Genomic DNA, 27,485 nt, shown 5'->3' with positions numbered 1-27,485 from the left:
GGGGGTCCCCCTACCCCCCTCCCCAGGGTCCCCAGGACCAGACTTTTTTGAGACCTCTTCTTGCGCCAATTCACCACTAAACCATTGTCTCTCTAGCTGGAGGCATCATCCCGGTATAACCCCACAAAATTACCCAACGTATATATACGTCCGTCAGTTTGCGGTAAGTGGTTAAGGGTAGCTCATAATTAAGGTTGTAGGGGCGGTGGGTCACACTCAAGAAGTTTTTATTTATTTTCTGTACACATTGTTCATTTTTTTTTTTTTTTTTTTTTTTTTTTAGTTATGAGTGTTTTAAATCATTCTGTTTTTAGTATTTCATTAATACCTTTCCATCCTGGGGTGCTTAGGTTGAAGAAGAATGAGGTATCACTGATGCTGATATCCTGAAGGGCTGAAGAGAAAAACAAAGATGGCAGATGGTAAATGGGATGGGAAAGGCTGATAAGCCTCACACACCATTATCTCTCTACCACATCATCCGTCCTAGAAGAACATCATGACTAAAGATGGCCATACACAATTTTCCTAAAAAAATGTTCATTTTTGGAAGGTTTGTTTGAATGTTTCAAATTGTTAGTAGGGTCAAAGCAACATTCCTTCTTTGTCCATATTGAGAAGAAAATGTAAAGGAACAGGGTGGAAATTTTTTCTTGAGCAAACTAAATTCTTAATGTGAATGTGGTTTTGTTTCACAAATAAAAGTTTACATATTGATGGAGAACCTGTTTAATGTGTCTGGGATTCCATTCAAATAGGATTCCCTTACAAAATTTTGAGAGCTTTTGAACAGAATTAGTTGACTCAATGATGGCAAGAAAGAATGTTCTGTTGAAATATTTGTGTAGGAACGTAATGGGTAGGGCGCTGCTTAAAGATGAGTTCTGGCCAATTTTTTTTTTAACTAAAAATACCCCTAGAATAGTCATTGTTGGTGCATTTAAACAATGATATTCTCTAACCTGTCCCCTGTCCCCCTGTACCTGCAGGATGAATTACTTACCTTGTGAAGTTCTTTTCCAGCACTGCCATCTGCGGCGTGGGCAGCTGAAGCCGCAGTGACGTCATCTCCCGCGCCGCCACTGCTTCAGCTGTCCGGCGCAAGTGTTTCCTGTATCGGTCTGAGTACCGTTAGTCCACCTGGAGCCCTGTCACATCAAGCATCCATCCATCCTTGTGACGGCACGGACGCCTGCTGGCGACGTTGACACTGGCCAGAAACCCCGCTAGCAGTACATCGGCGGTGGGGGCAAGTACACGGGCTCAGCCCGACATCCGACCAGTGTGTGTTTTTAACTTCTATTGATTTTATGCAATAAACTGTGTGTTATTGGACCTTTCCCTGGAGTGGAGCCCTTTTTAATTTTTTTTCCACCACTATGCCGTTTACCATCAGGTGTTTGTGACTGATTTCATTAATACAATTATTACTAGAAGTGCTCCCTAACTTTCAGCCTTCTCACTGATCTGAATCCTCACCCAGGAGTACCCATCTGAGTTGCTGAGGTTATACGCAGTCTTATCATCCACTGGTTGTTTGGGCGCCCTGTCTCCCTTTGTCTACAATCCACAAGAGTACCTGTCAAGTAATAAAAATAAAAAAATATATATTTTTTTAAATGTACGAAAATATCGGCCAATATCGGTATAAGCAACGAAAAATCGATATCGGTCGATTACTAATATATATATATATATATATATATATATATATATATTTTTTTTTTTTTTTTGAGCACTAAGCACTTTTTGGTATGCATCCTGAGGCATCTTTGCACTGTTAAGAAGCAGTGCCCTACCCAATACATACCTTTTTCGTTACCAATTGTTTTTTAGGGGGGCAGCAGCTTTTGAGATTTGATTCAATACCACACATTGCGCGGAACTTGTTTTAGCTTTTTTGATTCAATTATAGTACTTTTAGTACTAGGAATTCTGCAGCAATGGAGATTTTCAAGTATATGAATAATAGAGCCGTTAACCTAGAGGAAGTATTTAATCAAGGACAGGTGATAAATAAACAAGATATGGATAGCCTGTTCAAACAACTGAAACATACTATGAAAAAAAAATTAAGGGTGTGGTGGGACATCGCCATACTCGAGATGTATATTTCTGGTAAAATGACCTCCAGGAGACTGAGGTGGGATGTATCTCCTAATGATGGGATTAACGATAAAGGGCTAATGGAGGAGTAGTACAAACTCTTTAACCAAAGCGAGACTGATCTTTTACAGCCAATTGTAAAGAGAAGGCAGCATAAATTAAAGAAGACGGAAGCAAACAAAAGGAGTGGCAATGGGAGCGAAATATGCCCCAAGCATGGCGAACATTTTTATGAAAAAATGGGAAGAAGAGCAAATATTTATACAGATAAAAGAACAATTAGCTCCCTATGCTGACACTAGGGAATACAAGGAGAAGGAAAAGAGCCTTCAGGAAAATATTCAAAAATATGATAAAGAGGTACAACTTAAGAAGCAGAAGAAGTATCGCAGGGATGTACTAGGTTACAACAACCAACAAGCATACAGTACGAATGGCAAACAGATGAAGAATATGGAGAAGAGGAAGTAACGGATATCTCCATGAATGAAGCATCTAAAGAAAGAAAGGTGGCAGAGGAACAATGGACAGAAGTCAGACCTACCAGCCAGAAAACCACACAGCCTAGATCCACACAGGGTGGACTAAGGGGAAGGACCCCCGCCCAGTTGAACAGACCATATCGACATAATAGTCCTGTAAGGAATGCCCAACAAGGCACTTATTTGCCAAGGACCCCAAGATCTCCAAGGACACCTAGGGATCATAACAGGTATTCCCCACTCAGATACAGAGGAACACATCAACACATATCCCTTAGGTAACCATCATAATAATTTTTTTCCCCAGAGGTGTCACGGAACCATGAACCAGACGTACAACAACAGATAAGTGAAAATAAGACAGCTTTATTGAAAAACAAGCTATAAAGCAAAAGTCCAAACGGATGGCGAAACCGATGCAGAGTCTTTGCGAAGCCAGGGGTCAGGAACCAGCAGGGTAGTCAGACGAAGCCAGGATCAGGAACCAACAGGGTAGTCAGACGAAGCCAGGATCAGGAACCAACAGGGTAGTCAGACGAAGCCAGGAACAGGAACCAGAAGTAGCAGCAGTCTTAGTAGCATGTGAACACAGGAGGACCAAGCAGGGAACTGAAGCCACAGACCTCCTATATATATGAGCTAGGCATCCAGCTCCTCCCAGTGGGAAGGAGGAGCCGCAGGGTGGGAGGCTACAAGAAACCCAGAAACCAAGATGGCCGCCAGCACATGTCAAACGAAGGAGAACAGCAAGAAGGTAAGACCATGACAGTACCTCCCCCTCAAGGGCCCCTCCTCCGCGGAGTAAAGAACGGTTTCTGAGGGAAGCGTGCGTGGAAGGCTCGGAGCAAGGCAGGAGCATGGACATCTGCGGAGGGAACCCAGGAACGCTCCTCTGGACCATAACCACGCCAATGAACCAAAAACTGCACCCGACCGCGGACCAGGCGTGAGTCCAGGATATTGCTCACCTCATACTCCTCACGATTGCCCACTCGGACCGGACGAGGCCGAGGAACCGAGGAAGTGAAACGATTACACACCAGAGGCTTCAACAGGGAGACATGAAACACGTTGGAGATCCGCATGCCAGGAGGAAGCGCAAGGGCATAGGCTACCGGGTTTACCCTGCGAAGCACTCGGAAGGGACCAACAAAGCGAGGCGCCAGCTTGGGAGTGGGCACTCGAAGGTTGAGGTTGCGGGTGGACAACCATACACGGTCTCCGGCCTGGTAGGAAGGAGCAGGCGCTCGTCTGCGATCAGCCTGGAGTCTCTGGCGCTGCGCAGAGACCTCAAGGGACTTCTGGATCTGTACCCAAGAAGCACGTAGGACGGAAAGGTGATCCTCCACAGCCGGAATATCCTGGGGAGAGAATACCTCCGGTAACACGGCAGGTTGGAACCCATAGTTGGCCATGAAGGGAGACGTCCCAGAGGAAGAGTTCACCGCCGTGTTCCTGGCAAACTCAGCCCAAGGCAGGAGGTCAACCCAATTGTCTTGGTGATCGGAGACATAGCAACGAAGGAATTGCTCCAAGGCCTGATTGGATCGTTCTGCGGCCCCATTGGACTGAGGGTGGTAGGCCGAGGAGAAGGAGAGATGAATCCCCAACTGGGAGCAAAAGGCGCGCCAGAACCTGGACACAAACTGACTCCCCCGATCCGACACAATCTCCTTGGGCAAACCGTGCAACCGGAAGACCTCCCTGGCAAAAATCGTGGCCAACTCCTGTGCAGAGGGTAACTTCTTGAGAGGAACACAGTGACACATTTTGGAAAACCGATCCACAATCATGAGAATGACCGTATGGCCTCGGGATGCAGGGAGGTCCACAATGAAATCCATCCCCAGGTGTGACCATGGGCGCTCCCCGGTGGCTAAGGGTTGCAGAAGGCCCAACGGAAGGTGCCGAGGGGACTTACTCTGGGCACAAACGGAGCATGCCGCTACATATGCGGCGATGTCGGAACGTAGGGAAGGCCACCAGAACAGACGTGAAACAGCCCAGGACAGCTGATTCTTTCCAGGATGCCCCGCGGTCTTGGAGTTATGGTAGGTTCGCAACAACCGAGTGCGCAACTCCTCAGGCACAAAACATCTGCCGTTGGGTCTCCCAGAGGGAGCACCAGATTGAGCCGCCAAAATCTGCTCACCCAGGGGAGAGGTCAGGCTGGTGCGAATGGCAGCCAGGATCTGATTCGGAGGTATGACCGAAGTCGGAATCGACTCCTCCCTGGACAGGTCGGAGTACTGCCGTGATAAGGCATCAGCCCTGATGTTCTTGGAACCGGGTAGGTAGGAGACCACGTAATTAAAACGTGACAAGAACAGAGCCCATCTGGCCTGACGTGGTGTCAATCTCTTGGCCTCAGAGAGGTAGGTCAGATTCTTGTGGTCCGTCAGGATGAGGACCGGAACCACCGAACCCTCGAGCAAGTGCCTCCATTCTTTAAGAGCCTGCACGATGGCCAATAACTCCCTGTCACCAATCTGGTAGTTGCACTCCGCGGAAGACAGTTTCCGGGAGTAAAACCCACAAGGAAGCAGAGGACCCTCTGGTGTTCTACGCTGAGACAGAAGGGCGCCTACTCCCGTCTCAGACGCGTCCACCTCGAGGACAAAGGGCAACCCAGGGTTGGGATGCGACAGAATCGGAGCCGACACAAAGGCGGACTTTAGAGCCTCAAAAGCTCGGATGGCCTCGGGCGGCCAGACCTGGGAATTACTGCCCTTCCTGGTCAGATCCGTGAGAGGCTTGGCTAGCATGGAAAAGTCCCTGATGAACTTCCGATAATAATTGGCGAAGCCCAAAAAGCGCTGCAGGGAGCGAAGACCACTGGGCTGGGGCCACTGTAAGACAGCCGAAACCTTCTCAGGATCCATGGAGAACCCCTCAGCGGAAATGATGTAACCTAAGAAGGTTACCTGGGATCGGTGAAATTCGCATTTCTCAAGCTTACCGAACAGCTTGTTCTCTCGTAACCGTTGCAACACTCGTTTGACATCCAGAATGTGGGTCTCCATGGACTCAGAATATACCAAGATGTCATCCAGGTAGACCACCACACACTGCTGCAACAGGTCACGGAAAACATTGTTGATGAATTCCTGAAAGACTGCGGGCGCATTGCACAGCCCAAAGAGCATAACCAAGGATTCATAATGACCGGTCCTGGTGTTAAACGCGGTCTTCCACTCATCGCCCGCCTTGATCCTTACGAGGTTATATGCCGCCCTCAGGTCAAGTTTGGTAAAGACCGTGGCCCCTTTAAGGCGATCGAACAGCTCGGAAATCAAGGGTATCGGGTAAGCGTTCTTGATCGTGATGCGATTGAGACCCCTGTAATCGATGCAAGGCCTCAACTCACCGCCCTTCTTTTTCACAAAGAAAAATCCAGCCCCTGCCGGGGACGAGGATTTGCGAATGTGTCCACGTATAAGCGCCTCCCTCACGTACTCCTCCATGGCCTCATTCTCCGCTACCGACAGTGGATAGACTTTGCCACGAGGAGGAACGGCACCAGATTGTAACTCGATGGCACAATCGTATGGGCGGTGCGGAGGTAGGGCAACCGCGCGCACCTTATCGAATACATCCCGGTACTCCTCGTATTCAGGGGGCAACAGAGAGTCCGAGGAAGTACACAGCAACTTGACAGGCCCATGGATGCAACTAGTCCCACACTGCGGTGACCACGAGAGGATCTCGGCCGATCTCCAATCGAAAATCGGATTATGCTTCTGGAGCCAGGGGTACCCCAAGACCACCGAGTAGTGTGGAGACGAAATAACCTGGAAGCAGACCGACTCTCTGTGGACGGCACCAATGGCTAACCCCACTGGAAGGGTCTCATGAGTCACATGTGGCGGCAGAAGGGGTCTGCCGTCTATCGCCTCAAGAGCCAGAGGAGAACCTCGAGCCTGCAGAGGAATGGAATTGGCGGCAGAGAACACACTATCAATGAACAAACCACCAGCACCAGAGTCCACCAACGCCTGGGTCGTCACCGAGCCCCCGACCCAGGAAAGGACAACAGTGATCAGTGGTTTGTCAACACGGGAAACCGGGGACGAGGAGACTCCACCCAAGATCTGCCCCCGACAGGATCTCAGGTGCGAGCGTTTCCCTGGACGGTTCGGACATGCCAACCGAAAATGCCCACCGAGACCACAGTACATGCATCGGCCCTCGCGTCTCCGGAGTACCCTCTCCCCCTCGGACAGGCGAGCAAACCCCAGCTGCATGGGTTCACCCCCAGACAAGTCATCCCCAGGAGGCGTGGGAGGAGAGGGAGGCACGGGTGGGACAACAAAGGTAGGCGCCAATCTGTTAGGAGGCCTCCGCAGACTCTCCTTAAAGGAAGGTCTCTCCCTGAGTCTGGTGTCAATCAAAATCAGGAAAGAAATAAGAGACTCGAGCTCCACTGGTAGGTCCTTAGCTGCAACCTCATCCTTCAAGGCATCCGAGAGACCATGAGAGAAAGCAGCGACCAGAGCCTCATTATTCCAGCCCACCTCTGCTGCCAGGGTACGAAACTCAATGGCGTATTCAGCTACGGATCGTGAACCCTGTCTGATGGACATAAGGAGCTTCGCAGCAGAGGCAGCACGAGCCGGCACATCGAATACCTTCCGAAGAGAAGCAACAAAACCGGAAAACTCGGCAACCACCGGATTGTTGTTCTCCCATAAAGGGCTGGCCCAGGCCAAGGCCTTGTCCGAGAGCAGCGAGATTAAGAAGCCCACCTTTGATCTCTCAGTAGGAAAGGCATGTGGCAGCAACTCGAAATAAATGCCCACCTGGTTAAGGAAACCTCGGCACTGAGTTGGCTCTCCCCCAAAGCGCTGTGGAAGGGGGGCAGAACCGGACATACCCCGAAACACCGCGGGCGCAACAACAGGTGTCGGGGTAGACTCTGGCGCAACAACCGGAGCGGCAGTAGGAGCGGACCCAGGAGCGACAACCGACCCATCGGCAACGGGAGCGAAATGAACCGTGCGTTCAAGCAGGGTTTGCAACGCCACGGCGAACTGACCCAACAGGTGATCCTGCTGATCAAGTCTGGCAACCAGCGTGGGTAGTGAGGATGGCCCTGTACCGTCAGAATTCATGGCTTGGTCCTAATGTCACGGAACCATGAACCAGACGTACAACAACAGATAAGTGAAAATAAGACAGCTTTATTGAAAAACAAGCTATAAAGCAAAAGTCCAAACGGATGGCGAAACCGATGCAGAGTCTTTGCGAAGCCAGGGGTCAGGAACCAGCAGGGTAGTCAGACGAAGCCAGGATCAGGAACCAACAGGGTAGTCAGACGAAGCCAGGATCAGGAACCAACAGGGTAGTCAGACGAAGCCAGGAACAGGAACCAGAAGTAGCAGCAGTCTTAGAAGCATGTGAACACAGGAGGACCAAGCAGGGAACTGAAGCCACAGACCTCCTATATATATGAGCTAGGCATCCAGCTCCTCCCAGTGGGAAGGAGGAGCCGCAGGGTGGGAGGCTACAAGAAACCCAGAAACCAAGATGGCCGCCAGCACATGTCAAACGAAGGAGAACAGCAAGAAGGTAAGACCATGACAAGAGGTCACCGAGGGAGGCCACCAAGGAACCATTGGGTGCCCAGAGACCTGGAGCATCCAGGGTACCAAGAAAGAAATCCCTCAAGGTATCAAGAAGGGCAGAACTCATGGTACTACTAAAGACCTGGTCACCTAAATCACACAGAGGTCAACTGGGACCAGAAGAGGAACAGAGTGGAAGGATGGGGTGCACCCCCAAGACACCAAGGATGGGAAAGAAAAAATGAACCAGAGGTAAACGATGGGGGGCAAAGAAAAAGAACGGAACAATAAGGGGCTGGTATTTTTAACTTAAGTGATGTTAATTTTAATGGAAATGAGTATTTTAGATTTAGGATTGAAGTATGCTCCAGATAAAGATTTAGATAAATTGGAGACATATTGATCTGCAAAAATTCAATAAAAAAGCTCAACATCAAAATTTTTTTTTATACAAAAAAACAGTGGACATCTCTCTACGGACCAGACAACATTTAAACATACGGCATTGGGGAGTAATTCTACGTTTAACCCAAAGAAGGGAATGATAGCCTGGAAGTCTTTAAAAAGATGGTGGAGGAAGACATCAAGCACCTGAAGGTGAAAAAGAGCCAACAAGGGAATGTCTGGAAGACTATTAAAGATATGTAAAAAAGGAAGGAAGTAGGGATTCGCCCTGCTGACAAAGGGGAGTTTGGTAATTTTAAACAAAAGGGACTATGAAGCAGAAATGAATTATTGAGCGTAGAAAAGGTTATGAAAAGAAGCTGAGAATATATGTAAAGAAGGGCAAGGAAAAGAGCATCTTAAATAAAAAAGAAGCAAAATACTTAGTCCCACAGGCTGCTAAGACACCAGTGATATATTATGTAACTAAAGTCTAAAAGAATCAAGAGAAACCCTCCCTATTATCAAGAATGGGGGAATATTTGGACCAATTTTTACAGCCTTTTGGAACAGGAGTGAAAGTATTACCTAAAGGACAGAAAAAAGCTTATCACAGAACTCAAAGATATAGAAATTGGGGATTATGAATTGCTGGTCACTATAGACTATACTAATATAATACAGGAAGATGCGCTACAAGGTGCCAAGTGGGCACTACAAAAATAACTGATCTAAAGCAGGAACAGATCAAATATATATTAGAGGGTCTTAAAATTGCCATGACCAGTAATTATTTTTGGTATAAGGGAGATCCATATGTGCAAACAAAAGGTGTAGCAATGGGAGCACAATATGCCCCAAGCATGGCAAACATTTTTATGAACAAATGGGAAGAAGATCAAATATATAGCATACTGAGGGAAGAATTAAGGTTTTACGGAAGGTATATGAATAATATTGTGATTATTTGGCGGGGCACAGTAGACTTCTTGCAAGTTTTTTGAGGAGATCAACAAAAACATCTATGGCATTTAGTTCACGGGTAGTTGGAGCCACCACAGTGTGGACTATCTGGACCTTCAAATTTATAAAACCAATAACTGATTGGGTACTAGAACTTTTTTTAAATAAACAGATCAGAATGGATATATATCCATTAGTAGTTGCCATCATCCCAAATGGACAGGGAATATACCCAAGGGACAATTTCTCAGGATACGCAGGAATTGCAGTGATCAAAGCGAATTATGACCTTCAGTCCAATATTCTGATGCAGAGGTTTGAGGAAAAGGGCTGCAAGAAGAAAGAGTTAGATACTTTAAAAGAGAAGATCAAGAAGATGGAAAGGGACAAAATTCCAAAAGTGAAAAGGAAGGAAAATGGTATCAAAAAGATAGAAGTGGCCTTTCTCACTGGCTTTAGTAGACAGTACAAAGCTTTGGAGAAAAATGTGAAGAAACATTGGCCTATTCTAAAATCCGACAAAATACTTTTTTATAATTATACCACAAGGCCCTAGGTTTATTTATAGGAGAACACCCAACTTGAGAAATCAACTTGTCCTTAATGTGGTAGATCCTCCTAAGGAAATCAGTATATTTCCTGACCTGAAAGGTTTCTTCAGGTGCCAAAGGTGCTTGGCCAGCAGAAGCAGCCATAAACAAAGAAGACAAATGGACGCTTTCAGATCCACATTACCGGTAAGGAATTAGAATTAAGAATAAATGATCTCCTGCAATAGCACACATGTGACATATATCTTAGAATGTCCATACCAGCTCCAGTATGTAGGAAGGACAACAAGACCACTACATGTCAGAATGCAATCAATAATATCAAAAAATGATTCATCATGAAACACAGTGTATCCAGGCATATTAGGGAAGTACATCAGCATAAACCTTCAGTTATGACTTTCTATGGAATAGACAAAATAAAGGGACACTGGAGAGGGTAAAATAAAATAATAATAAAAATTTCACAGAATGAAATCAAATGGATTTTTTTTGCTGAATACCCTCCAACCGGCTGGTTTAAACATAGATATAGATCTTAACTGTTTCCTTACCAAATGTTTAATTTTTGTATTTTTCAATTTTCAGTTTTCTAATAACACCTACTACCCCCTTATGTGATGTAACCATGTACAAGTAGAATGACTCACCAGTACCAAAATCTCTGCATTATCTGGAGATCAGTCCCAGGCAGAATTCCCAATACCCATAGTTTGTTATGATAACCCCCCCCCCTTTTTTTTAACAATATCTCCCTTCTTTATATTATCTCTCTTTTTATATTAGTCTCCTAGTCTCCTTAATACTATCCTATCCTCCTATCCTCTCTTTATACACACCCCCGTTCACACCCCTTTTCAGGATGTAATCATTATCATATATACCCTATATAGGTTTATACTTATCTACAATTCTCCTTATACGTTTTTAATATATAAAAAAGTCTTAGGCTTTTAAAGAATGCAACCACAGGGTGCACATAAGACCACTATCATTAAGCTTAGGGTGCACAAAAGTTGATTATCATCATGTTGGTTAGCTGCGCTTTCCCATAGACCTCTATGAGGTCTTGTGGTTTTGGTGTTGTTTCAGAAAGTGCACCAAAACCCCTGCATGCTGCATTTTTGGTGCACATTTTTAAACTGCACCAAAACTGCGGATGATCATTGAAGTCTATGGGAAAGCGCATTTAACCCATACGAAAGTGTGAAGCCGCAGGGAGGGACTCGAGATGTAAAAATATTATCTGTCCTGGGAGGTCAATATGATAAGTGCGCCATATTATTTTCTTTCTACAACATACTTCTGATGTTAATGTATCATTAGTTGTAGGTATTTTCTTTTTAGCAGGGTTTCCTTGAGACCTGAAAAGTGCTTCAAGGGTTCTTTAGCAGAAAAAAAAAAAAATCCATGGGACTAAAAATGCTCAACTTTGCCCTAAAGAAGCTCATGAACTTTTTTAAACTCTACGTGACAGGCGGCACAACACTTAAATGTGAACTGGCCCACCAAAAAAATTGAATTCAGTTGTCGCACCTTAGCAATCTTGTGCGAAAAAACTCAGCAGTGAATATGGGCTAAGGCAACACACATGCATTGCAGCATGTTGCAGTGCTTGACAAATGTGCTGCATTGAAAATGTTGTGGTGCGTCTAACTTATGGAACATTTTTGTGCATTGTGACTCAAGGTTAATGCTTAGGTGTCCCCGCTCAGGCTTAAATACCACTAAAAAGAAAGCTCTATCTGTCACAAGACCATGCAATTGTCATTCAAACAGTGCTGGAGGCTGAAAATTGGCCTGGGCAGAAAGAGAGTGAAAGTGGCAAGTGGTTAACCATGGAAATCCGGGGGGGGGGGGGATTAATAACACAGTGGGGGTGAGGAGTTGAGCTGAGGCTGCTTTTATTTGCCTACAACATCGCCAGGTGAGAGGTGCTGCAGCCAGGAAACCTCTCATCTTCACGCCATTTTTGTTCATTTGCAACACATTCATTTCAATAGGCTTCCTTACCGCAACACAAGTTAAAGAGAAGTTCCAGCCTATAAAGAAAAGAAAATTGAAAAGTCAGCAGCTACAAATACTGTACTGTATCTGCTGGTTTTTAATATAGGGACACTTACCTGTCCAGGGCTCCTGCAATGTTGGCACCCCAAGCCAATTCGTCCATTGGCTTTCTGTGCAGGCGCTGGCATTGCAAATAAGGGATACCGGGGGTGAAACCTTCATGCTTCACTGCCGTTTTTTTACTGCATATGCTCGAGTCGTGCTGCACTTTCTGATTGGTCCAATTGTTTTCTGGGATACACAAAGGTCCCAGAATGCAGGGGGGAAGGAGGAGCAGGAAATGTCGTAGAACGGAAGGGCAGCTTAAAAACAACAGAAAAGGTACAAAACATAAGAAAAAAAAAACAATATTCAAAAGACAGGGGGGTGGGGTGCTCTATTGTTCAGGACCTAGTTGAATTTTAGCCTGGAACTCCACTTTAATGTATGGCCTGTAAATGGGTCCTCAATTGGTTTTCTCACTTTCTGACCTGAAGTCAAAGAGGTAGGTTGCTCACACTTTTCAATCTGAGAGTGTAGGCTCCAGGAGTAGGAGTGGCAGGGTGACACTGTTCAAAAGGTTAAAGAAAGGACAATCTTCAACATCATAAAATGTTTCTCCGGGATAGTCTTTATCTGATGACCTCTGTCTTCCAATCTCTACTCATGAATACTCAGTCATGTTTGACCATGAAGGTTGACGGTCAGATCCTGATCATCCTCTCTTTGTTGTGCCATTGTATCTTCTTAGCTCTCCCAACCATTAATAGTATACTATTAATAGTATAGTTCACTAACTCACATAGCCTAACCCTTGGCACGGGTCTAGCCGAAGATTTATTTTGTAAAAGAATGCAAATTGATTCCAGCAAGAAAAAAAAAAAAAGAGAACAAAGTTTTATAAATCTCAGCAGCAAAGTCCGTTTCAAGTGGGGGCAACAAAGGTGAAACTCCAGGTTTGTCTGAATCCAGCGAGGCGAAAGGCTTGGCTCTAAATTAGGATGGAAAAATAAATATATTCCTGGGCTTGCATGAACTAAAATTAGCGCATGAAGTTTTCAAAACATTTACAACTCTGTAGACTTCCTGTACATTCAATAAAGGCCAACTATACTTAGAATACAAAGGCTGCCAATCCCAACCTCTGCTTCTGAAAATGCAACTTTCCTGGCTGTCATGCTAATCCCATGGCTTCCTGAGTCACTAGCTGAGAAAGAGATTATGTATATTTTGGGTCAGTAACAGAGGACGTACCAAAGCCATGAGAAAAAGAAAATAGAATCAGCAATGGCATTCTCCATCATTTTCTTTTTTTTTTCAGCAGAGGATTCCTATAACCATTTTGCTGCCAAAGTCATTTTTGCATTGTGTACACATGCGTTTCAAAAATCATTTTCGGACTGGAGATTATGTAAAACCCCAAAACATTAGTGTCAAATAGCAAAGATGGGGATTGCCGAGCGCCCAGCCTGATCCGTGTCAGGACGAAACGCGCCAGCGCGGGCAGCCCCTAGGTATATGATGTGCAGCTTCTCATCATATACCTAGGGGCTGCATGCAACTGATGCATTTTGCCCTGACACAGATCGGGCTGGGTGAGCAGCCATTCCCATCTTGGATCTCAGCAGTCTGTAGTGGGAACATTGATTAGGGTAATAGCATTGATCTCTACCAGTCTCATGTAACATCTTCCGAGTTTTGTATTGTCTCCTGCAGCATATCCCCAGCAACATTGTATCCTGTCCTCACTCTCTATATAAGGAGAAAACAGAAAAGCGCCTCTAAGTGCAATGTTTATTTAGCACAGGATGGTGATAAAAACAATGAAACACTCACAAGAGGGAGAAGATAAAAGGCTCATAGATCGAAAATAGTGTCCTGTTGGAGTACGTGCACACCAATCCAAGTAGCAGCAACCACGATTCGAAAGGGGGGAAAGGCCCACTGCTCCTTGTCCTTCCGGATGACGGAGGTGGAGGGCAGCATGAATTGCAGCATCAAGGGAGGCGTTTGGCATCTGGCATAGTCGGGACACTGAAGACACAACGCGTTTCTGAGTATGCGAGAAGCTCGTTCTGAGCATGCGCGCTCCTTTTTCTAAGTGTCACTGCTGCTACTCCATGTCGTTTGCTGCTACTTCTATCAGCATGCACAAACTCCACCAGGACACTAACTTCGATCTATGAGCCTTTTATTTTCTCCCTCTTGTGAGTGTTTCATTGTTTTTATCACCATCCTGTGCTAAATAAATTTTACACTTAGAGGCGCTTTTCTGTTTTCTCCTTATCCTCAGCTATACCGAGTTGGCTTCCACCTCTGAGAAGAGCTTCAGCCCTAAGTGTCAAGCACCCCTTTAGCCCTTGTACTGTCCCTCCCTTGTTATGCTTACTTTCCCCCTACTTTGAATTTTACGACAGAAATCCTGTATGGACATCCCTTGGAATGAACTTTATGGACTGAATTTTACTAATACTCCATCAGTCAGTTTGCTGCCCCCCTTATTCTCCTCCCCTCCCACAATCAGTGCCGGGACAAGGTCATCTGGTGCCCAGGGCGTAGATGGCAAACTGCGCCCCCCCCCCCCGGGTATAAAGAAAAAGTCAGTGTCATTTCAAAATCAATATTTCCCATAGATGCCAATGTTAAAAACAAGGAGCAGTGCCATGTCAAGCTGACCAAGATTTCCTATAGATGCCAATGTTAGACAGGGAGCAGTGCCATGTCAAGCTGTCCAGAATTTCCCATAGACGCCAATGTTAGACTGTTAGACAGGGAGCAGTGCCATGTCAAGCTGACCGAGATTTTCCATAGACGCCAATGTTAAAAACCGGCAGCAGTGCTATGTCAAGTTGACCAAGATTTCCTATAGACGCCAATGTTAAAAGTAGTGCCATGCCAAGCTGACCAAGCTGTGTCCGTACTCGTGAGCAGTGCCGGTCCTAGCAAGCAAGAGGGTCATCAAGGCGGGCGGGGAGAGAGGAGGGGGGCAGGGAATTCAGAGAACTGAAGGCAGCCTGACAGGAATCTTCACTGAGTGAAGCATAATGCCAGACGTTGATCCGGCAATGACTTCATCCCCAGGAGCCTCTCATGGGGCCCCCACTGGTCCCGGGCACTCAGTCAGATGGGTCAGTCCGCCCCTAGTATGAACTAACACACCAGGCGGGCGGGTGAGCGGCCGCTAATGGCTGCGTGTAACGAAGTGAGCCCTTCACTTCCCTGTCAGTGGAGATACCCGCCTGACAGGGAAGTGAAGGTCTCACTTCGTTACAGCTATTAGTGGCCGCTCGCCTGCCCACCGGTGTGTTAGTAGTCACACACACTTCACCTGTGCTGCGCTGCGCCCCCCTTCCTCTACTAAATGGTGCCGCCCAGGGCACCCGCCCCTTGAGGCCCCACCCCCCCTCCCCTGTACCGGCTCTGCCTACAATCCTATATTGTATAGTATAATTGTACACTGAACAAAATTAAATGCAACACTTTCATTTTTGCCCCCCTTTTTCATGAGCTGAACTCAAAGATCTAAGACTTTTTCTATGTACAGAAAAAGGCCGATTTCTCTCAAATATTGTTCACAAATCTGTCTAAATCTGTGTTAGACCCCTTTCACACAGGTGGACCGTTCAGATCCGCCTGTCAGTTTTTTTGGCGGATCTGAACAGTCCCCCCATGCATTCCTATGGGGCATTGGATGTCAGTGGAGACATGTCCGCTGACATCTGATCCGATCCAATCAGTCAAATCTGGACGGATGGAAACCCTATTTTCCATCCGTCCAGCGGATAGGATCAGATGAGAACGGACCGACGGTCCGTTCCCATCCGATTTCCCCCATAGAGATGCATGGGGAACTGACAGCTGTGTCTCCGCACACAGAACGGAGAACAGCTGTCATCCTCCTGCTCAGCGGGGGATCGGCGGATCGATCCCCCACTGAGAAAAAAGTATTGAACCTGACCACTTGTTGTACATATTACCTTGTCCTCACTCTCTGACCCTCATTTCCTCTGTTAGGTCTGTTAGGTCTCTGACACTTCTCTCATTACATATATTGAACATTATGTGTGGCCCTTTGGTGCTGTCAGGGGGCCACATTTGAAGACCCCTTTAGTTCATAGAATGACAATTACTATACCAGAGAATGAAATAGTGGTAGTGTCAGGAACCATAAACCATGTGGAGACAGAAAATGAAGTTAAAATCACACCTTTAATAAAATAGAAAAGATAACACAGTTCAGGAATGACCAAAACAGAAGCCAGGGTTTGGATGCCAGAGCGGGTAATCAGATAAGCCGGAATCAGGAAGCCAGAAATCAGCGTAGTAAGGAGCAAAAACAGGAACAGGTATCAGAAGAGAAACCAGCCAGGCCAAGTTATACACAGGAACACACTGGAGATCATAGACCACGCAAGGGCAAGGAGGAAATGAACAAAGCTTTTTAACCACCTAAGGACTGGAAGGTTTTACCCCCTAAAGACCTTGCCAATTTTTGCAATACGGCAGTGCAGTATTTTAATTGACAAATGCGTGGTCATGCAACGTTGTACCCAAATAAAATTGATGTCCTTTTTTTCCCACAAATAGAGCTTTCTTTTGATGGTATTTAAACACCTCTGCGGTTTTTATTTTTAGCGCTATAAACAAAAAAAAAAAGGAACAATTCAGAAAAATTCAGACCACAGCCAATAAAATAAATTAAAATCTGATTTTTTCATAATTTTAGGCCAATTTGTATTCTGCTACATATTTTTGGTTAAAAAAAATCCCAACAAGCGTATATTGATTGGTTTGCAAAAAGTTATTGCGTCTACAAACTAGGGGAAAGAATTATGTCATTTTTACTTTTTTTCTTACTAGTAATGGCGGCGTTCAGCGATTTTTAGCGTAATTGCGACATTGCGGCAGACAGATTGGACATCTAACTGCCACTCTTGAGAGGCCAGTGAGATTACTACAGTAATCAGTGCTAAAAATATGCACTGTTACAGTACTAATGACACACTGGCAGAGAAGGGGTTTACACCAATGGCTATCAAAGGGTTAAGTGTGTCCCTAGGGAGTGCTTTCTAACTGTGTGGGGCATGGATTCACTAGATGAACACAGAGACCTGTGTTCCTTAATAGCAGGAACACAAGATCCTTGAGTTCATCTGTGACAGAAAGGTGGTCCTCCTTGTTTACATCGGCAGACCGCCGTTCTGTCTCTATGGGGAGTGATGGTGGGTGGCCAGCAGGACCCGCTGATTGGTTCCCCCCCGCTTGCACCCCCACTGTCTATTACCCGACACAGCGTACAGGTCGTTTTGCGTAATAGAGCCGACCTGCCGCACTAAAAATGCGGTGGCTGGTTGGCAAGAGGTTAAATAAGAAAAATGGGCTGGCTGTGGGCAGGACTAATGAGGCAGGTAATGGCAACCAGGTGAGTCACTGAGGAGACGAGTGGCTGTTTTTTTTTTTTCACCCTGAAAGAGAAAGACATAATGAGCTAGTATGCATCGCATACTAGCTCATTATCAAATACTTACCTTAGAACGAGCCCCCCGCCGTGCCGCCCGCTCACCTCTATGACGGACGACATGTCCAGTCGCCCATCTTCCGGGATCGCGGCATCCGGCCATCTGATTGGCCGGAGCAGCGGTGACGTCACTCCCGCGCACGCACGCGGGAGCCGACGGTCACGGCACGGGGCTCTGAAGGAACGGCAGGAGCGGCTGTTCCTTCAGAGCGCATGCGCCAGTGACGTCACTGGCTGCTTGTAAGGTAAATATCTCCTAAACGGTACATGTTTAGGAGATATTTACAGTACCTATAGGTAAGCCTTATCATAGGCTTACCTATAGGTACAACTTGCAGAGGAGGGTTTGATTCGGCACTGCATTACTTTAACTGACAATTGCAAGGTCGTGCGACGCTGTACCCAAATAAAATGTATGTATTTTTTTTCCCACAAATAGAGCTTTCTTTTGATGGTATTCGATCACCCCTGCTATTTTTAATTTTTTGTGCTATAAACAAGAATAGACGACAATTTTGAAAAAAAAAATTTTAATTTTTGCTATAAAACATATCCAGTAAAAAAAAAAATCTAATTTCCTCATAAATTTAGGCCAATTTGTATTCTGCTACATATTTTTGGTAAAGAAAAATCCCAATAAGTATATTTTACTTTTGTTTGCGCAAAACTTATTGCATCTACAAACTATGGGATATATTTATAGAATTTTTCTATATTTATTTATTTTTTATTAGTAATGGCAGCGATCTGCCACCTAAAGCGGGCCTGCGATACTGCAGCGGGAATTTGGACACTAACTGACACTTTTGACACTTTGTGGGGACCAGTGACACTAATACAGTGATCAGTGCTAAAAATATGCACTGTTACTGCACTAATGACACTGGTTGGGAAGGGGTTAAAATCAGGGGCCATTAAAGGGCTACATGTGTGCCTAGCCAGTGTTTGTGTACGGTGTGGGAGGTGCTTTCACTAGGGGAAGGTATAAATCCTTGTCCCTGCTTTGCAGAAACACCGGATCTATGCCTTCCCTCCTGACATAACGGTGATCTGCCTTGTTTACATAGACAGACTGCTGTTCTGCTTCTGTATCAAACGATCGGCGACATTGAGTCGGCGGTACCTGCAGATCGGCTTCTGCTGTGTATAACCACAGTGGGAGTGAGCTGGCGGCAGCACGCATTCATGCCCACTACCCGGAAATGCATGATCATGTGCATATACGAGATCCTGCACACAGTGTCCGCCCTGTAGCACAGTAAAACTGCTTAAGGCTGGTCTTGAAGTGCTTAAAATCTCCTACAGGTCATCAGTTTATAATTCAGAAATATTCAGCCAATAATTATTGATCTTATTCTGGTGTGTGGCGATATGTAAGTAGCGCAATCAGCGTTTTCATGCGTAGGTGCCCCCAACACATTTACACTTGTATGTGCGTGTATGTGGTGGTGTGGGGCGTCTCCAAAAATTTTTTTTTGGGGGGGGGGGATTTAAGTGTTTGGGTATAACTTACATTTTTTACACTTTTTTTTTCACATTTATTTATTTATTTTTATTAAACTTTATTTTCATCCCATTGGGGACAAATAGTTCCCTATGCGATAATTTTTTTTGGTGACATATTCTCTTTAATGAGACATCTGGGGTCTAAAAGAACCTGCCTGCCCCACCTGTCCTTTTAGTGAATCTAATGCAGTGAAGACTGCACTCCATTAGATTCTTTACCGGCCAAACTGGTGCGGGAAAGTGACACAGGGACCCGGAAGTGACATTTTACACATCACTTCTAGGTCATTACCAGGAAGGGGAGACCAATAAACAGATATTTGTTGGTCTCCCTCCCCTCTACTTGGTAGCACTCACCATGCTCGTCCTAGGCCTGCTGATGGGCGCGTGGACAGGGCCCAGGCAGGAGGGTAAATTGAATGTAGGCAGGGAGGCTGATGGGTGTGGTGGGGGGAATTACTGGAACCGATCTCTGTACAGCAGCTGAAAGCTGGCATCTTCTCCTTTCCCTCACGGTGGCTTTCAGCTGCTGCAGAGAGAGCCATTCAGGGGATCGGTTCACGAAATTGCCTCCTGCAGCACCACTTACCCTCCCTGTGCACCATATGTTTTCCCCCTGCTGCCCAGGCCCCCCTGTGTGCCCCCCCCCCCCCCATTACTGCTGGCTTTCCTCCTCTCTTTCATGCCGGCAGCTGCAAGCACACAATAGGAACCTTCAGGATGGCAAGTGGGGGAAGGTTTTGATAAATTTGACCATACCTGATGTTTGTGTGTCTGATAGCAATTGATCCAATACAGGTGTGATGGACCATCCCACCAATATGTGTGTAATGGACAATCAAAGCCATACAGCTGTAATGAACAATCCTGCTGGCTCAGTCCAAGCAGATAATAATAATAATAGTAATATACAGGCTAAAGTTATATCAGTGTGGGGCCTTGGCCCTGAAAGCCTACATTTGCTCAGCTGGTACGCTGTGCTCCTGGCAATATTATCAAGCCAGGACTACAGCCAAAGAGGAACTCTGCTTCCAAACAGTGTTTTCCATCACAATCTGCCACTTTCAGCACCCTTGGATCTGGTCTTGGGTCTCTGGCTTCAGCTGTGGGTCCAAGGCGTAATGTAGTCATTCTTAAATGGGAAGGTGGTACAATCCCTCCAGCACGGCGTGTGGTGGTAGACATGATGTTGAAGATGGGTTTTGGGGCAAAAGACCTCTATGCCCTAATACATGTAGCTGGGAGCCAGGAGTACACAATTAGCTTCACCAGGCCAGAGGGTCTTGACTTGTTCTGGGAATGATATGAGGCTCTTTGCAGGTCAAAACCCGAATGGGAAGGTCTGACATCAGTTGCTGTTTCACAAAGGTGAACTGTAAAAAAGATAACTATCATCCTCACTAATGAGAGTGTTTCTGCTCGGGACTTAGAGGTCTGGTTAAAGAATTATGGTGAGGTTTTGACAAGGTCAGATAAAATCCTTAATGAAAGTGGCATCTGCACTGGGGGTTGGTCGGTAACGGTCAGGTTGGCCAGGGATGGGAATACTGTCCGTCACCTGCCCTCCTTTCATAGGGAGGGATAGGATGACTATTTTCTATCCTGGTCAGCTGGTCAAGGCTGTGTCAACGCTGTTGAAAAAAGGGGCATTTTAGCTCCTCCTGGCGATGAGGGCGGAACAGGGACAGGAAGCCACAGTGTCTGTCTCCAACCGTTATAGGGCATCTTCTTTGGATATTTCCTCATCTGGGGCTTCTTCAGAGCAAAGTTCAGATTCTGAAATGGAGTTGGAGGAGGCCTCATGAAAGAGAGAGGATTCTGGTGATGAGCAGCAGAGGGGAGCTAAGAAGCAATCCACCCAATAACCCAAATGGCCGTTACCCCTCCGTTAAAAGTGGCGACAATAAATGTCCCCAGCATTAAGTCAGAAAGTGCTCGTTCTATGGCCTTCTTTTTGTTAAGCCAATTAGATGCTGATTTTTTTTTTTTTTTGCAAGAGACTAGGCTCACCTCCTTGACAGATATTCATATGGCCAAGAGAGAGTGGAGGTATGATCAATCTTATTGGTCTCTTGCGGCCGAGCCTTACGGCGGGGTGGCGGTGTTGTTTAAAACCGGCATGGTAACTATCCGGCGGGTTATTGAGGTGGAGATTGGGAGATGTATGGTCTTAGACGTTCTTGTGGGAGGGCAGGACCTGCGCCTAATTAATATTTATGGGCCGCACACAAAGTGGGACAGGAAATGCCTTTTTACAAAGATCAAGCCATTTCTTTTTACATCCCGGCAAGTGGTTTTTGGAGGTGACTTTAATACTGTGACTAGGCCCAAGGACAGGAAGGACTTTAAAGACAAGCTGGGATATGATAGCGTTTTTTAAAATAATATGGTTAGGGATGCTGGTCTTGTGGATGTGCACATTAAGCACCTTCTGGATGACACAGGGTTCACCTTTCATCGAGTCAGAGTAGGATAGATAGTTTTTTTTTGAAGGAGGCCTCTGCTTTCTCACCCTCAGTGGTGCAGGCAGTAGTGCTCTCTGATCACTGTATGCTATCTGTGGTCTTGAATGCTTCAGACTTCCCTCAGAGGGGCAAGGGCATCTGGAGATTAAATTAGACTCTCCTTGAGGAAGAACATGTTAGACAATCATTTGAGGAATTCTTTCAGGCACAGGTGGCTATCCTGGACTTTTGTAGAAGCAAGGCTGAGTGGTGGGAGCTGATCAAAAAGAGGATTGCTGGATTCTTCAGGGGCCTAGCCAATAAAAAGCAGTTTGATAGATACATGACCTACCAACGTTTGCGGAGGAAGCTGGATATTTTTCTTTCAAGAGGAGGAGATCCTCGGACAATCTCTGAAGTGAAAATCCTCCTCAGGAAGTGTCAATATGACCAGCATGCCTCTTTGGTTCTGGAGATGGACTATGGGAAGTACCACTAGCCTGACCCTTACCAGAACTGCAAACTAGGTGTAGCTGTTAAGACGGTCTTTGGCCTTAAGAATAGTACAGGCCCCTTGAGAAAGTCCAGGTCAGGGAACCTGAAGGTCGTGAGGTCTTTTTATGCTGAACTTCTTGGGAGGAAAGAGCTTGACCGAGACAAAATGCAAAGCTTTTTGGGCTCTACTCTAAATGTTGGAGCTGTCTCATTGATGAATTTGACAGAGGAGATCACAGTTGAAGAGGTGATGAGGGCAATTGAACAGCTTGCCATCAAAAAGTCACCTGGATCGGATAGTCTGAATCTTACAAAGCATTTAAATCTATTCTGGCCCCACATTTGGTAGAGGTTTTTCACAGTTGTCTTGCTGAGGGGATGTTTCCCCCTTCCATGAGACACTCAGCTGGGATTCTTCTTTCAAAAGGTAAAGATCCTTCGATGATTGAGAATTAGTCCCCCATCAGCCTTTTCAATGTCTATAGAGGTGCTGGCTCTGGTGCCTAGATACTTTTCTGGTGCCTATCAGTAGTAGCAGAGTCTTTGCTTTCTTGCCATCAGCACTGTTCGATCCAGGGTGGGAGCACCTTCACAGTGGTTTTAGCTGTTCAGGAGGCCTTGGAGCAGTGCAGGGCTGCAGACTGGGGAAAGTATTTACTGGCATTGGATCAGGCAAAGGCTTTCTATCGTGTCAACCATGAGTACCTGTGGTTGTTCCTTAGTAAGTAGGGTCTGCTGGGTAGTTTTGTCGATTGGTTAAAAGTCTTGTATAAGGGGGCAGAAAGCTTCCCTCTTGTTAATGGTTGGGTTGGACAGTCATTTGAGGTTGGCTCTGGGGTGCGCCATGGTTGTCCCCTGAGTCCCCTGCTCTATGTGTTTGCAATTGACCCCTTCATCAGGAGACTAGAGAGCAGCATGTTTTGTTGGGTACCAGTGGGAGTCCAGGGTGAGCCGCCTTTGAGGGTTGTTGCCTATGCTGATGATTCAGTAATTATCACTGGGACACATGAAGCGGAGGAGGTGGTCTCTCTGACATCACGGTACTCTGAAGCATCAGGTTCCAAGATCAATCAAGAAAAAAGTGATGTTTTCTGGATGGGAAAGGAAGGTGAGGGTTTTGATCTCCCGGACACCTTTCCAGTGCTCCAGGAAAAAATTAAGATAATAGGCATTGAATTTGGACCCGGCGATTATGACCTCAAACTGGGAAGGCAGGCTGGAAGTTGCCAATACTAAGGTGGTCAGCTGGAAGAGATGGAATTATCTCTTAGGGAAAGGGTTTTATCTGATAAAGACTTACCTGATACCGATCTTCTTGTATATCAGCTTTGTCTGCATCTTGCCGTGTCTCTCTATGCTAGGGTCTATAGTGTGTTCTTCCAGATGCTGTGGGGGAACAGACTGAACCCAATCAAGAGGAATGTCACCTATCTATCCAGGAAGGAGGGTGGATTAGGTATGGTCAACCCCTCTCTTTTCTTTTCACTGATATTTCTCAAGTTTAACATCAGTAATATACTTGCAGTGGAACCTCCTTTATGGGCAGGCATGTTTAGATCTTGGTTTAGGCCTTTTCTATGACTTTGGAAAGTAGGTGGCCAAGTAAAGAATCTCAGGGGTCATGGTGGTCAGCTTCCAGCCTATGTTGCTCTGTGTCTGAAGTTGCTGCGGCAGTGGCGATTGTCGGCTGAAGATCCCAGATCCGCTCAGAGGAAAGTCCCTATGCGCCGAGTCTTGAGCAAAGCCTTTCATGACCCATTGGCCTTAAGGGATAGCCCAGGCCCTCCTGATGAAGGGGTCAGCCTGGACCAATCATCATCCAGGACATCCCGCTGACGTCGCAATGGGAAAGGTGCCGGTGCATGCATCAGTCACTCACCGTCACCGCCCGGTCACCTTCCCGCCGCCGCAGAGAGGAGTCTCGAGGAGAGGAGAAGCCGGCGCTGCTCACTTTACCGCCGGTTCCCGCCGCAGAGAAGAGGAGAGGCCGAGACGAGGGAGAAGCCGCTCACCTTCCCGCCGCTGCAGAAGAGGACGAAGTATCGAGGAGGGGAGAACCCGCCGCCGGGAGCCGAGCCGCCGCCAGGTAAGTGCATTGGATTGAAGGGAGCACGCACGCTGAGCACGCATTGATTGGGGGACAATGCTGTGGGCACTCTGCAATCATTGGGGTACAATGCTGTGGCACTCCGCAATCATTGGGGTACAATGCTGTGGGCACTCTGCAATCATTGGGGTACAATGTTGTGGCACTCTGCAATCATTGGGGTACAATGCTGTGGGCACTCTGCAATCATTGGGGTACAATGCTGTGGCACTCTGCAATCATTGGGGTACAATGCTGTGGCACACTGCAATCATTGGGGACAATGCTGTGGCGCTCTGCAGTGATTGGGGACAATGCTGTGGCGCTCTGCAGTGATTGGGGACAATGCTGTGGCGCTCTGCATTGAAAGGGGCTCACACGCTGAACTCTGCATTGATGGGGGCACGGAACAGTGTTCATTGCATTGAAGGGGGCACAGCACAGTTGCATTGAAGGGGGCACAGCACGCTGAACTCTGCATTGTGGGGGCACAGCACAGTGTTTATTGCATTGAAGGGGGCACAGCACAGTGTTTATTGCATTGAAGGGGGCACAGCACAGTGTTCATTGCATTGAAGGGGGCATAGCACAGTGTTCATTGCATTGAAGGGGGCACAGCACAGTGTTCATTGCATTGAAGGGGGCACGCATGCTGATCTCTGCATTAAAGGGGGCACGCACGCTGGTCACTGCATTGAAAGGGGGCATGTACGCTGGTCTCTGCATTGAAAGGGGGCATATACCATCTCCTGTACCATGACCTGTGACATGCCTATACCATATCTGTGCCATGCCTATACCATCTCCTGTACCATCACCTGTGCCATGCCTGTACCATCACCTGTGCCATGCCTGTACCATGACTTCAAAGTCACGCAATTTTTTACTGCGTTTTTTGACGCGAAGCAATACCTATTACATTTTTCTTTTTGCGCCCCCCCCCCCAAAAAATGTTGAGCACCAGCCGCCACTGCCCAGCAGAGTAGAAATGTCAGGAAATGAGGTGGCACATAGGTACCCTATTCCTTTCTGCTGACTCAGAATTCTCTCCCTGTCCTTAGCTGTAATTACTTGTAGTCTGACTTCTCTCGGGTGAAATATGGATTTGCTGTGTGAAGTGTGTTAACAAGTCTCACTCTGAGGTATTATTCTAAGTTATACAGCAGGTGGACGATGACTCATAGATCTGTATACATGGAGAGCTGACTATTCCATATTGCCGCTATTGCTTCATCTTTCCTCTGTATTAATTCACTCCCGGGGGGCGCAACAAACTCTTGTAAAAGTGTCATTAATTTGGTGGATTCTTCAGGTTTTGCAGAGAAAACAAAAGTGTCCGGCACCATTAAAATATGTTTTTTAATAAACCCATGCTTTCTCCTCTCCGGTCTATGAGGATTTCCTGGGTAACATATGTACTGTGCTTGGGGGGGTCTTAAATTGGCCATACATCTAATGAACCGGTCAAAACTCCCTCTGTGGGTGGCTTTGTTGGCATTCTCCTGCCCAACATCCTTTGATTAAAAAAATCAAAGGAGCTTGACGGAAAATTGCAGATTGGCTGAACAGATGCACTCAGATGTAGACACCCTTTGAGTATTTGGCAGCCGGTGGCATGGGAACACAATAGCTGCACCAGGAGCATTGTCCATCTGTGTTGTTTAGTGTGAATGGGAAAAATATCACATTATGGCCATCAGATGGCGCTGACTATAATAGGAAATAAGAATGTTCCTCAGCTCCATCTAGTGGCCATAATGTGGTCTTATAAGTATGTTCCTCAGCTCCATCTAGTAACCATAATGTTGTATTATAAGTATGCTCCTCAGCTCCATCTAGTGACCAAAATATGCTATTATAAGTATGTGCCTCAGCTCCATTTAGTAACCATATTGTGCTATTATAAGTATGCTCCTCAGCTCCATCTAGTGACCATAATGTGGTATTATAAGTATGCTCCTCAACTCCATCTAGTGACCATAATTTGCTATAATAAGTATGCTCCTCAGCTCCATCTAGTGACCATAATGTGCTATTATAAGTATGCTCCTCAGCTCCATCTAGTGACCATAATGTGCTATAATAAGTATGCTCCTCAGCTCCATCTAGTGACCATAATGTGCTATAATAAGTATGCTCCTCAGCTCCATCTAGTGACCATAATGTGCTATTATAAGTATGCTCCTCAGCTCCATCTAGTGACCATAATGTGCTATAATAAGTATGCTCCTCAGCTCCATCTAGTGACCATAATGTGCTATAATAAGCTGCTCCTCAGCTCCATCTAAAGACCATAATGTGGTGTTATAAGTATGCTCCTCAGCTCCATCTAGTGACCATAATGTGCTATAATAAGTATGCTCCTCAGCTCCATCTAGTGACCATAATGCTCTATTATAAGTATGCTCCTCGGCTCCATCTAGTGACCATATTGTGGTATTATAAGTATGCTCCTCCTCGCCATCTAGTGGCCATAATGTTGTCTTATAAGTATGCTCCTCAGCGCCATCTAGTGACCACAATATGCTATTATAAGTATGCGCCTCAGCTCCATCTATCAACCATAATGTGGTATTATAAGTATGCTCCTCATCTCCATCTAGTGACCACAATATGCTATTATAAGTATGCGCCTCAGCTCCATCTATCAACCATAATGCTCTATTATAAGTATGCTCCTCGGCTCCATCTAGTGACCATATTGTGGTATTATAAGTATGCTCCTCCTCGCCATCTAGTGGCCATAATGTTGTCTTATAAGTATGCGCCTCAGCTCCATCTATCAACCATAATATGCTATTATAAGTATGCACCTCAGCTCCATCTATCAACCATAATGTGCTATTATAAGTATGCGCCTCAGCTCCATCTAGTGACCATAATGTGGTATTATAAGTATGCTACTCATCTCCATCTAGTGACCATAATGTGCTTTTATAAGTATGCTCATCAGCTCCATCTAGTGACCATAATATGCTATTATAAGTATGCTCCTCAGCTCCATCTAGTGACCATAACATGCTATTATAAGCATGCTCCTCAGCTCCATCTAGTGACCATGATGTGCTATTTTAACCGATTCCCAACTGCCTGCAGCAGTTTTACTGCGGCAGGCTGGCTCTCCTGTGCGAACCGACGTAGCCACTAGGGAGTGGGGATGATGATCCATGGGGCTGAAGGGCAACCGCGATCGCTCCCCGCTGAGAGAGGATAGTCAGCTATTGTAACCACAGCTGACCGTTCTTCTCCCTGGAATGATCACAGAGCCCCTGTGATCCTTTTATATAGGAACACAGGTCTCTGTGGTCATTTCACAAGTCCCCCCCCCAAACAGTTAGAA

Source organism: Pelophylax lessonae (genome assembly GCF_965119305.1).
Source record: "Pelophylax lessonae genome assembly, chromosome: 5".
Taxonomy (NCBI): Eukaryota; Metazoa; Chordata; class Amphibia; order Anura; family Ranidae; genus Pelophylax; species Pelophylax lessonae.
Note: the sequence above shows the minus strand (reverse complement) of the source record.